We start from the raw sequence: 8,872 nt of genomic DNA on the forward strand, positions 1-8,872 counted from the left end.
GTCGTCATGTACTCTGAGGAACTGGTTTCCATGGCAACCAATTAGTGTCAGAAAGTGAGGCCTGTGATGTCAGAACAGGAGTAGGGTGAGAAAGTTCCATCCCCCACACCACTGGCTCCTCGCTCAGTGCCTGCCGCTTTGCAGGGAAAGCTCTAGGAAAAATGCAGGCCATTGCACTCCTGAGAAGCACACATTCTGGGTCAGGGCCCAGGAGTGGGGATGGAGTAGAAGATCTGATTCACCCGTCAGTGTCCCTTCCTGCCATGTGACTCCCAAGATGCTGAAAGGCTGGGGGCCCAGTAGTGAGACAGTGTGGGCATACTTAAAAGGGTAACAGTAATTGGAGACCATTGCCTGTGCTCATCCCTATTTCCTAGGAGAGGGATCCTAGGCTTGCTTTATTTGGGATGGGGGGAGTTGTAAACAAGGTCCAGAAGGAAGGAAGTCTTGGCTCAAAGTAGAGGAGACCCTGTACTCAGGCCTCATTTGAGATCTGTTGTCACCACCACTCCCACACACCAAGGATGGATGGTTTGGTTTTTGGGAGGAAAGTGCATGCTTTAAATAAAGGCTAGGATGCCCAGCTAGGAGTATATCCAGAGCATGTAGGAGAGATATCCAGTGGGCACTTAGCTCCTGATTCTTGGGGCACAGAATGAGATATGGGTAATAGAACCCTGGCAGTTTGAACCCCTAGATCCTTGGGACAATGGCTGGGCTTCCTGAGAGACAGTCTGGACAATCTGGGAAGGTTATTCCAATCAGAAGACAAAAAGCAGAGTGCAAAGAACCTTGTCCTTAGGAGAAAAAAGAAAACTGGGTGTTCATTCATTGGACTTCCTGGCCAAAGTATGCTGAACCCATCACACCAGCTAGGCAGAGCCTGCTGTTATGACAACGTTGATGGGAGGCAACAGCAGCTACATGACACTTTACAAAACCTCTTCACTGGGCGCCTGGGTGGCTCAGTCATTCAGCATCTACCTTCGGCTCAGGTAATGATCTTGGGGTCCTGGGAAAGAGCCTCACTTCGGGCTCCCTGCTGAGTGGGAAGCCTGCTTCTCTCTCCCCCATTCCCCCTGCTTGTGTTCCCTCTCTCACTGTGTCTCTCTCAGTCAAATAAATAAAATCTTAAAAAACAACAACAAACAAACAACCACCCTTGTCCTGCAGTAGTCCACAGGTAGGCAGGCTGGATAGGGAAGCCAACTTTGGCATGGGGTCCTTGGTGCTGGAAGTTTACTGGGGCATGGCCTTGGGGTTTTCACTAGTGCAAGAGAAAGAACTAGAAAGAAGAAGGACTGGACAGAGGGAGAAATTGATGCAGTCACCAAAAAGGCCTTTGTCAATCTCAAGGGGGACTCGGCAGCAGGGATGGCCCTTCTAAAGTGTCCCAAGGTACAGACAGATGGCTGAGCCTTCAGATGCCCATGGTGACAAGAAGGTAGAAGCAGGCTGCCCGGGGAAAGGCATGGCCTTCGGTGAGACAGCTCTCTTCAGCAGAGACAAATCCAAGGAAGTCTGACAGGGCAGGGCAATGACTGGAGACCACCCTCAGCACCAAGGGAAGCACAGGACTGAACCACAACCTCCCACAGCAGTTATGACCCTTTTTAAAAAAATTTTATTTATTTATTTGACAGAGTGAAATCACAAGTAGGCAGATAGGCAAGCAGAGAGAGAGAGAGAGAGAGAGGGAAGCAGGCTTCCTGCCGAGCAGAGAGCCCGATACGGGACTCGATCCCAGGACCCTGAGATCATGACCTGAGCCGAAGGCAGAGGCTTAACCCACTGAGCCACCCAGGTGCCCAGTTATAACCCTTTTTGAAGCCGAAGTTTAGAAAGGTGTGATGACCTGCCTCGTCACCCGGCTAGCATACCGGCAGGCTCAGACTAGAGTTTCAGCATCGTAACTTAGCCTTTGCTTCACAGAGAAGGAATTTCAGTGTAAAACGTGTCTAGAGTGATTTCCTGAGTAAATCCTTGAGGGAACCCTCTCCCTGGGCTCCATGGAGGATAGGCATTTGGAGCTGAGGTTCCGTCGGGGGGGGTGGGGGGGGCTGGAAGGGGAGTTCAGGGGAGATCAGGGCACTAACCCCGGGCAGACAGAGTCAGAGTGCAGAGACCCTGTGCCAGGCCTCCGAGGGCCCACTCAGCTCTGCCGAGGTCCGGGGAGCTTCCCCCCACCCCCAGAAAGCAGCGACTGTGGCCTTAATCCCTCTCAGCACAGGCCACAGAGCTGGCTGATCTGGGCTGTCAAAAAAACTTTCCCAACAGATGTATCGGGTTGACCAAAAGATGAGGGGCTTTGAGGAGATTATTCTGCCTGCTTGATGCCTGGCCCGTGGCCCTGCAAGGAATGGAATCTCGGAGGGTCTCCCTGAGGACTTTTCAAAGGGGGCAGAGTAGTCAGCAGGGTGCAGCAATGGTCAACCTCCTTGGCCAGCCCTGGGGGCAACCAGCTGCCTCTGCCTCCGGAAAGCTTAGCAGAAGATGTTTGCTGAGGGATTGACAGAAGGTAAGGAAAGAGGGGACAAGGCAACAGTGGTGAGAGATATTAAGGTAGAGACCCAGAAAACAAGGAGGAGACTGACTCAGAACTAGCCATTCCTGTAGAAAGAAACGGAAGGAAGGAAATCCCCAGCCTGGGCTTGGGTGCAGGCTGCTGGACTGGGCCATCCAGGTCCTACTAAGGACGTTGAAGAGGGTTGTGTAGAGTTGGGGTGGGGTTGGGGTGGGAGCCATGTTGGTGAGTGTGGGAAACAGAGGGAAGGGAATCTACGCCCCTCCCTCACCCTCCACAGTGGAGTTGCTGAGTCCGCAGGCAGGGAGTGACAGTGGTCTTCCTCTTGCTTCTCCCAACTGTTCCTGCCTAGGGGATAGGGAAGAGCTTGAACCACCATGACAGAAGGACCCAAAGGAGCGAGAGGCAAAGGGATAGGAAGCCGGTGGCAGCTCCAGAGTCTCTGCAAGAGAGACTCACGGGGATTTGCCAGTCCCTACGCAGTCTCTCCTTTGCCCCCAGGACATCGGACATGTGGCCCAAGCTCCTTCGTGCCCTTTTCTGGGAAGCAAGAGTGAGTGGCCACAGCTTCTGTCCAGAAGACTCTGACCCGAAAGGGATTGTCGGGTATTTTGTAACTCTGCCAACTTGCCCCTCCCCGCGCCCAAATTTCCCTTCATGACCTTGTGACTCCTCCATTAGGTCTCCTTTCTTCTTGCTTCAATAGAAAGCCAGGCGGGGAGGGCTGGGGACCAGGGAGGGAGGCGAGGCAGCGGCGGCAGCGGCGACGAGGCTGAGCCAATCGCGGGTCTGCAAGGTGCAAAGCAATCAGCGCAGCCGCTGGTGAGCGGGGTCACTCAGTAGTGTGCACATCAGGGTGAAATCCTTTCAGCTCTTCTCCAAACCCCTAGTGAAAGACAATCAGGCTCGCTGTCACCGAGCTAATTCTGTCTATATAAAAGCAGTAATGAAATTCACGGCAGGATTACCCTCTCCATCCAATGGGCCAGCGTCGTGGTGACATATCTCTCTTATTGCCCGAATGTAACACACCATCTAATTTACGTCGTGTAGCGAGCAGGAATGAAATGTTCATAAAGAATTGCTGCATCTCGTCACCTTAACTGCGGCCCGGGGCTCTGAGGCATCTGTCAGGGAGAGGAGCAGGAGGAGGGAGGGCAGGCGGGGCTCAGGGAACAGCAGCCGGGGGCAGGCGTTCTGGGGGGTTGTTGTTTCTTAATAGGGTGAAGTGGAGGCAGAGGGAGGTAGGGGCTGGGGGGGGGGCGGCTAGGGAGAAGAGCAGGGGAGGGGGCATGGAGGGCTTTGGGAGGCAAGGATAAATAAGGGTAGGATGAAGTGGTCTGTAGGGAGGGTTTGGAGGTCTATGTCAGCACAGGGAGCCAGAGAATCCGAGAGTATGTTTAGGTTTGGGCGAGTTTGGGAGGATAAATGAGTGCTTCAGTGGCAAGGGGCTTGCTTGGGAAAGTGACACTCTAGATGCCTCCCAGATACCGTGGGACGTCTTGTTGTTGTCTCTCTCTTTCTCTGGAAGTGGAAATCTATCCACCTCCGAAGGCTATCGGAACTAAACTCTTGGGTGGAAAAGAGAGGAGAGCTTTTCGGGAAGGGAAAAAGGAGCAGACAGATGCAAGGAGCAAGCTTACAGACCTGGGACTTCCCCCTGGCGCCTCCTGCCCCCTCATCTGCCACGGCAGGACCCATCGTCAGGGAGCCCTATCTCCTCTACTTCAAAGTGTTTTCCTCCCCTTCCCGTTCTTTCTCCATCACCTCAGTCCAAGGCTGGCTGACTCAACCAACCCCCCACAACCCCTGACTGCAGTCTCCACAGGTGCCGCCTCGCCCAAACAACTGGGCCCAGTGGTGGTCATGTCACTTCTACCATCCCTCAACTTGAAATCCTGCTATGGTGTCCTCTTGCTCTTAAGATGAAGTCGGGAACCTACGACTCCAGCATCTTTGTTCCACACTCTGAGTTGCAAGCCACGCTCCAGCTGTACCGGCCTTTTCCTATTGTCGGAATGTGCCATGATCTAACCAGCCCCTGGGGCTGTGCACTTGAGGTTGCCCCTCTTTGGAGGACTCCTGTCAGTAGCAGCAGCACCACCCCAGAATGGCCTTAACCCCTACTCCCACTTTGGGTGTCAGCTGGAATATTACATCTTAGAGGAAGCCCTTCATGCTGCCCATGCTTGGTTAGCTCTTTCTTCCTTGATACGCTTTCTTAGCATCATTTACTTCCTCTTTGAACATAAGGTTGCACCTGGTAAAATCCTGGTTTTTTACGACTATCTGATTATAATCTGTATTTTCCCCCTGGATTCTGAGCTCTACGAGGGCAGGGATCGTGTCTATTCTGCTCACCATTATATCTCCAACACTTGGTACAGTACTAGGGACATCTAGCTGCTTGATAAATATTTGTTGGATGAAGAAATGAGGGGCCTTCACAACCACTACAGGGATAGAAACCCTGCTTCTGGAGTTAAGGTTAAGCATCTGCCTTTGGCTTGGGTTGTGAACTCGGGGGCCTGGCATTGAGCCCCACGTCAGGCTCTCTGCTCAGTGGCAAGTCTGCTTCTCCCTCTCCTTCTGTGCTCTCTCTTGCTTTCACTCTCCTGCAAATAAATAATTAAAACCAGAAAGGAAGAAAGAGAGAGAGAGAAAGAGAGAAAGAGAGAAAGAGAGAAAAAAAGAAAGAAAGAAAGAAAGAAAGAAAGAAAGAAAGAAAGAAAAATGAAAAGAAGGAGGGAAGGAAGGAAGAGGGCACCTGGGTGGCTCAACTGACTAAGCAACTGCCTTTGGCTCAGGTCATGATCCTGGAGTCCAGAATCAAGTCCCACATCAGGCTCCCTGCTCAGCAGGGAGTCTGCTTCTCCTGCTGACCTCTCTCTTCTCATGCTCTCTCTCTCTCTCCCTCTCTCTCTCTCTCAAATAAATAAAATCTTCAAGGAAGGAAGGAAGGAAGGAAGAAAAGACTGACTTTCCTCCTTCCTTCTTTCATTGAGTCAGCAAACATCTACTGAATGTCTCCAGTGGGCCAGGCATTGTCACGGGCACTGCGGCCACATGCTGAACAATTGAAGACACAGCCCCTTCCCCTGAGGGATTCACAGTCCAGAGGGGGAGACAGACAAGCAAATCAGATCCCCTTGGTGCTAAAGCTGTCCTGTGAAAGTCACCTATGAGAGTGGCTCATCTGGGGCCATGTAAAATTCTCCCATACTTTCCCCAGAAGGTTCGGCTACCAGTGGGGTGGGGCGAGAAACAGCAAAAGGGACTTTATGAAAGGGGAATAACTGGAATTCCTTTACTGGTGCTAATAAGGAGCATTTACTGGGAATCAACCATGTGCCAACACCTCTTCTCATATAATGCTCATGATAACTGTGACACCGGGGCATTGTTATTCTTGTTTTACAGATGAGGACACTGATGCCAACTGAGTTTCTTTTTTTAAGATTGTATTTCTTTATTTCAGAGAGAGAGCACAGAGGGGCAGAAGGAGAGGGAGAAAGAGACTCCCCACTGAGCACGGAGCCTGACCTGGAACTCCATCCCAGAACACTGGGATCGTGAGCTGAGTTGAAGGCAGATGCATTTAACTGCTTAATGGACTGAGCCACCAGGCACCCTGCCAATAGAGCTTAAATAGCTTGCCCAATAAAGGTCACACACTTGGCATACAAGGAATGCTCAATACATATTTATTGAGTGAATTAATGAATGAATGAGATACTAGTAAGTAAGAGGAGTCAAACCTAGGTTTTCTGGCTCCAGCTCCCCTGGTCTTTCTACTATTTATTTTGGGCAACTATTTTTGGACTCTTAGGGTCTGGTGTGTACTGGACAAATAAACTGAAGTTGCACTCTAGACCTATGCTTCCCCCGACCCAGACCCTAGTCTGTCTTCCCATAGCCTTCCCATAGGCCCAGGACACCTCAGCTTCCAGGCCTGGCCAGCAGAAAGATTTGGTTTAGAGAAGACCAGACCTGAATCTCTCTGGGGAGATGCCCACCAGGCGACGAACCCTTCCCAGTCCTGTCCTGTCCTTCCTCTAACCGTGGGACTTGTGTGTACTCATTAAGAAGTCTGGGGAAGGGCGCCTGGGTGGCTCAGTGGGTTAAAGCCTCTGCCTTCAGCTCAGGTCATGATCCCAGGGTCCTGGGATCGAGCCCCATATCGCTCTCTGCTCGGCAGGGAGCCTGCTTCCTCCTCTCTCTCTCTCTCTCTCTCTGCCTGCCTCTCTGCCTACTTGTGATCTCTGTCAAATAAATAAATAAAATCTTAAAAAAAAAAAAAGAAAGAAAACAAAAACCCAATTAAAAAAAAAAAGAAGAAGAAGTCTGGGGAAGTCTTTGTCGGAGAGGCCACGTCATTCCTGCATGTATGGAATGAACCAGGGCTTGTAATATGTCTATCTGGCTAAGCATGTGACCCGTTCTCACCAGTTCAGAGATGAAATGTCTCTATGTGGACATGTGTGTAGACACGCGTGCGTGGCAGAATGCTCCTGGGTCAGTGATCCTGTCCTTTTATTAGCTCTCTCGTGTCCCATGACATCCACTTTCCAAGTATGCAGACCCCCGAGGCTGTACCCTGAAATTTCCTCCCCCCAGATGTCTTGGGATATATGTCTCCGGAGCTGACTTTACCTCTTGCTTCTATCCTCCACCCTGCAAATTATGTAACCCTCTGGCTAATGCTGACAAGCCACGGAGCAGGATTCTGTGCCACGTGCTCCCTTTTATTTGGAGGAAGTTCTGCTCCCTGGCAATGGGTAGTGTTTTCCTTCTCAAAGAGCTAATGCATAGATGTATCGTCAAGGAGAAAGTATATGCCTGGCACACAGTAATCTCTCTGTTCATGTCAGATATTAACATTATTATAGCTCATTGGTCCTCCCTGACCAGAGGGCATCCCTCCTTCTTTCCACAGCCCTCCTAGGGCTGGACATTCAAATGTCCCTGTCCACTCCTGCCGGGGAGCCGTGTGAGGCTTGGTGCACTTACAAGGATCTCCTGGGTTTAGAGGGCTCCGGGCCATTGTCATCTATATCTCTCACTAGGACAAAAATCTCACACACCCCTGGCAAGTAGGAGTCACTCATATTTTTAAAGTCTCCATAAAAGAAGTCTCTAGAGTCTCTTTAGACACTGCATCCAAAACCTTAAACTCCTAAGACACAAATTGTTTCCTAAACCCATTCTTCTGAGGCTAACACCTTTTCTCCTGGGCAGGACCTGCGGCCAGACGACCCCCCACCCCTCACCCCCAGCCGGTGCCCTCCAGAGAAGAGTAGTCTCAGCCATGACTCCTGATACTCCTCACCCCTTTCCTTTGGCCCAGATGGCTTCGCCTTCTAGCTAGTGATCAGTTCTGTGGCTCTGCCAGGAGCTGACATTCTAAACCAAATGCACTTCTTCAGGTGAAGCAAGATATCATTGAAGTTGGACGGATACAAAGCAGGGCCAGGGCAGGGGAAGAGTGAGAAGGGGAGAACACGGCAACCATCACAGAGAAGCCGGATTCTCCAGACATTATCTGTCCTTCAATTGGCATCAGGCTTTCCTTTCATGGTCTGTGAAAATCCTGGGGTCTGTGCCTAGGGGTGTATTAAGTTTTGTTTGACTGTCTTTGGACAGGCAAGAGGGGGAGGAAGATTCTGTGGAACAGATAAACCAGCAGAGGTTGGTGATGGATTAAAAATTGGAATCCAATCCTGCCAATGTGTTCATTGGATTTCCACATTTTCCTACCCCCTTTATTCCCACTCCTCTTTCCCCTTCCCCCAGACTGACATAAATGATACCCTGAGGTCTATTTCAGCGGCAACTCTATATGCCCAGGGAAGTCTGAGCTCTCCAGCTGCTGGCCAACTCTGATCCCCTAATCCCAGGGGGACCAGCTGGTCAGAGTTCTCAGGGATGGCAGACCTCAAGTGCAAATTTGGCTTCTACTACAACAGACTAATCGTGGCCAGATTACCAAAGTTCTCCTTACGTTGGCCTTGATATGAGCTTACTGCTCCCCCTGCACACACATACCACTCCAGATACAGTAGGAAGCTTCCTGAATTTCTTGAAACACTGTTCTAGAAATTCACCTTTCCATTTCCCATTATAATTACCCGACCAGAATATAATCCCCATGAGGATTAGCTTGATCTTGGGTGGGCCAGTCTCCTTCACTGTTGAACTGGATAGCTTCACCGTCATCGGCCAGCAGGAGAGAGAGAGAGAGGGTCAGTGAGCTCGGCCTTGCTGCTGAGTGCATGACGCATTAGGATAACAGCAAAGGTAATTTTCCAGCCTCTTGGCTTGTCTGAGGGCGTTGTGAGTACCTCCAGA

The sequence above is a fragment of the Mustela erminea genome, chromosome 14 (assembly GCF_009829155.1).
Source record: "Mustela erminea isolate mMusErm1 chromosome 14, mMusErm1.Pri, whole genome shotgun sequence".
Taxonomy (NCBI): domain Eukaryota; kingdom Metazoa; phylum Chordata; class Mammalia; order Carnivora; family Mustelidae; genus Mustela; species Mustela erminea.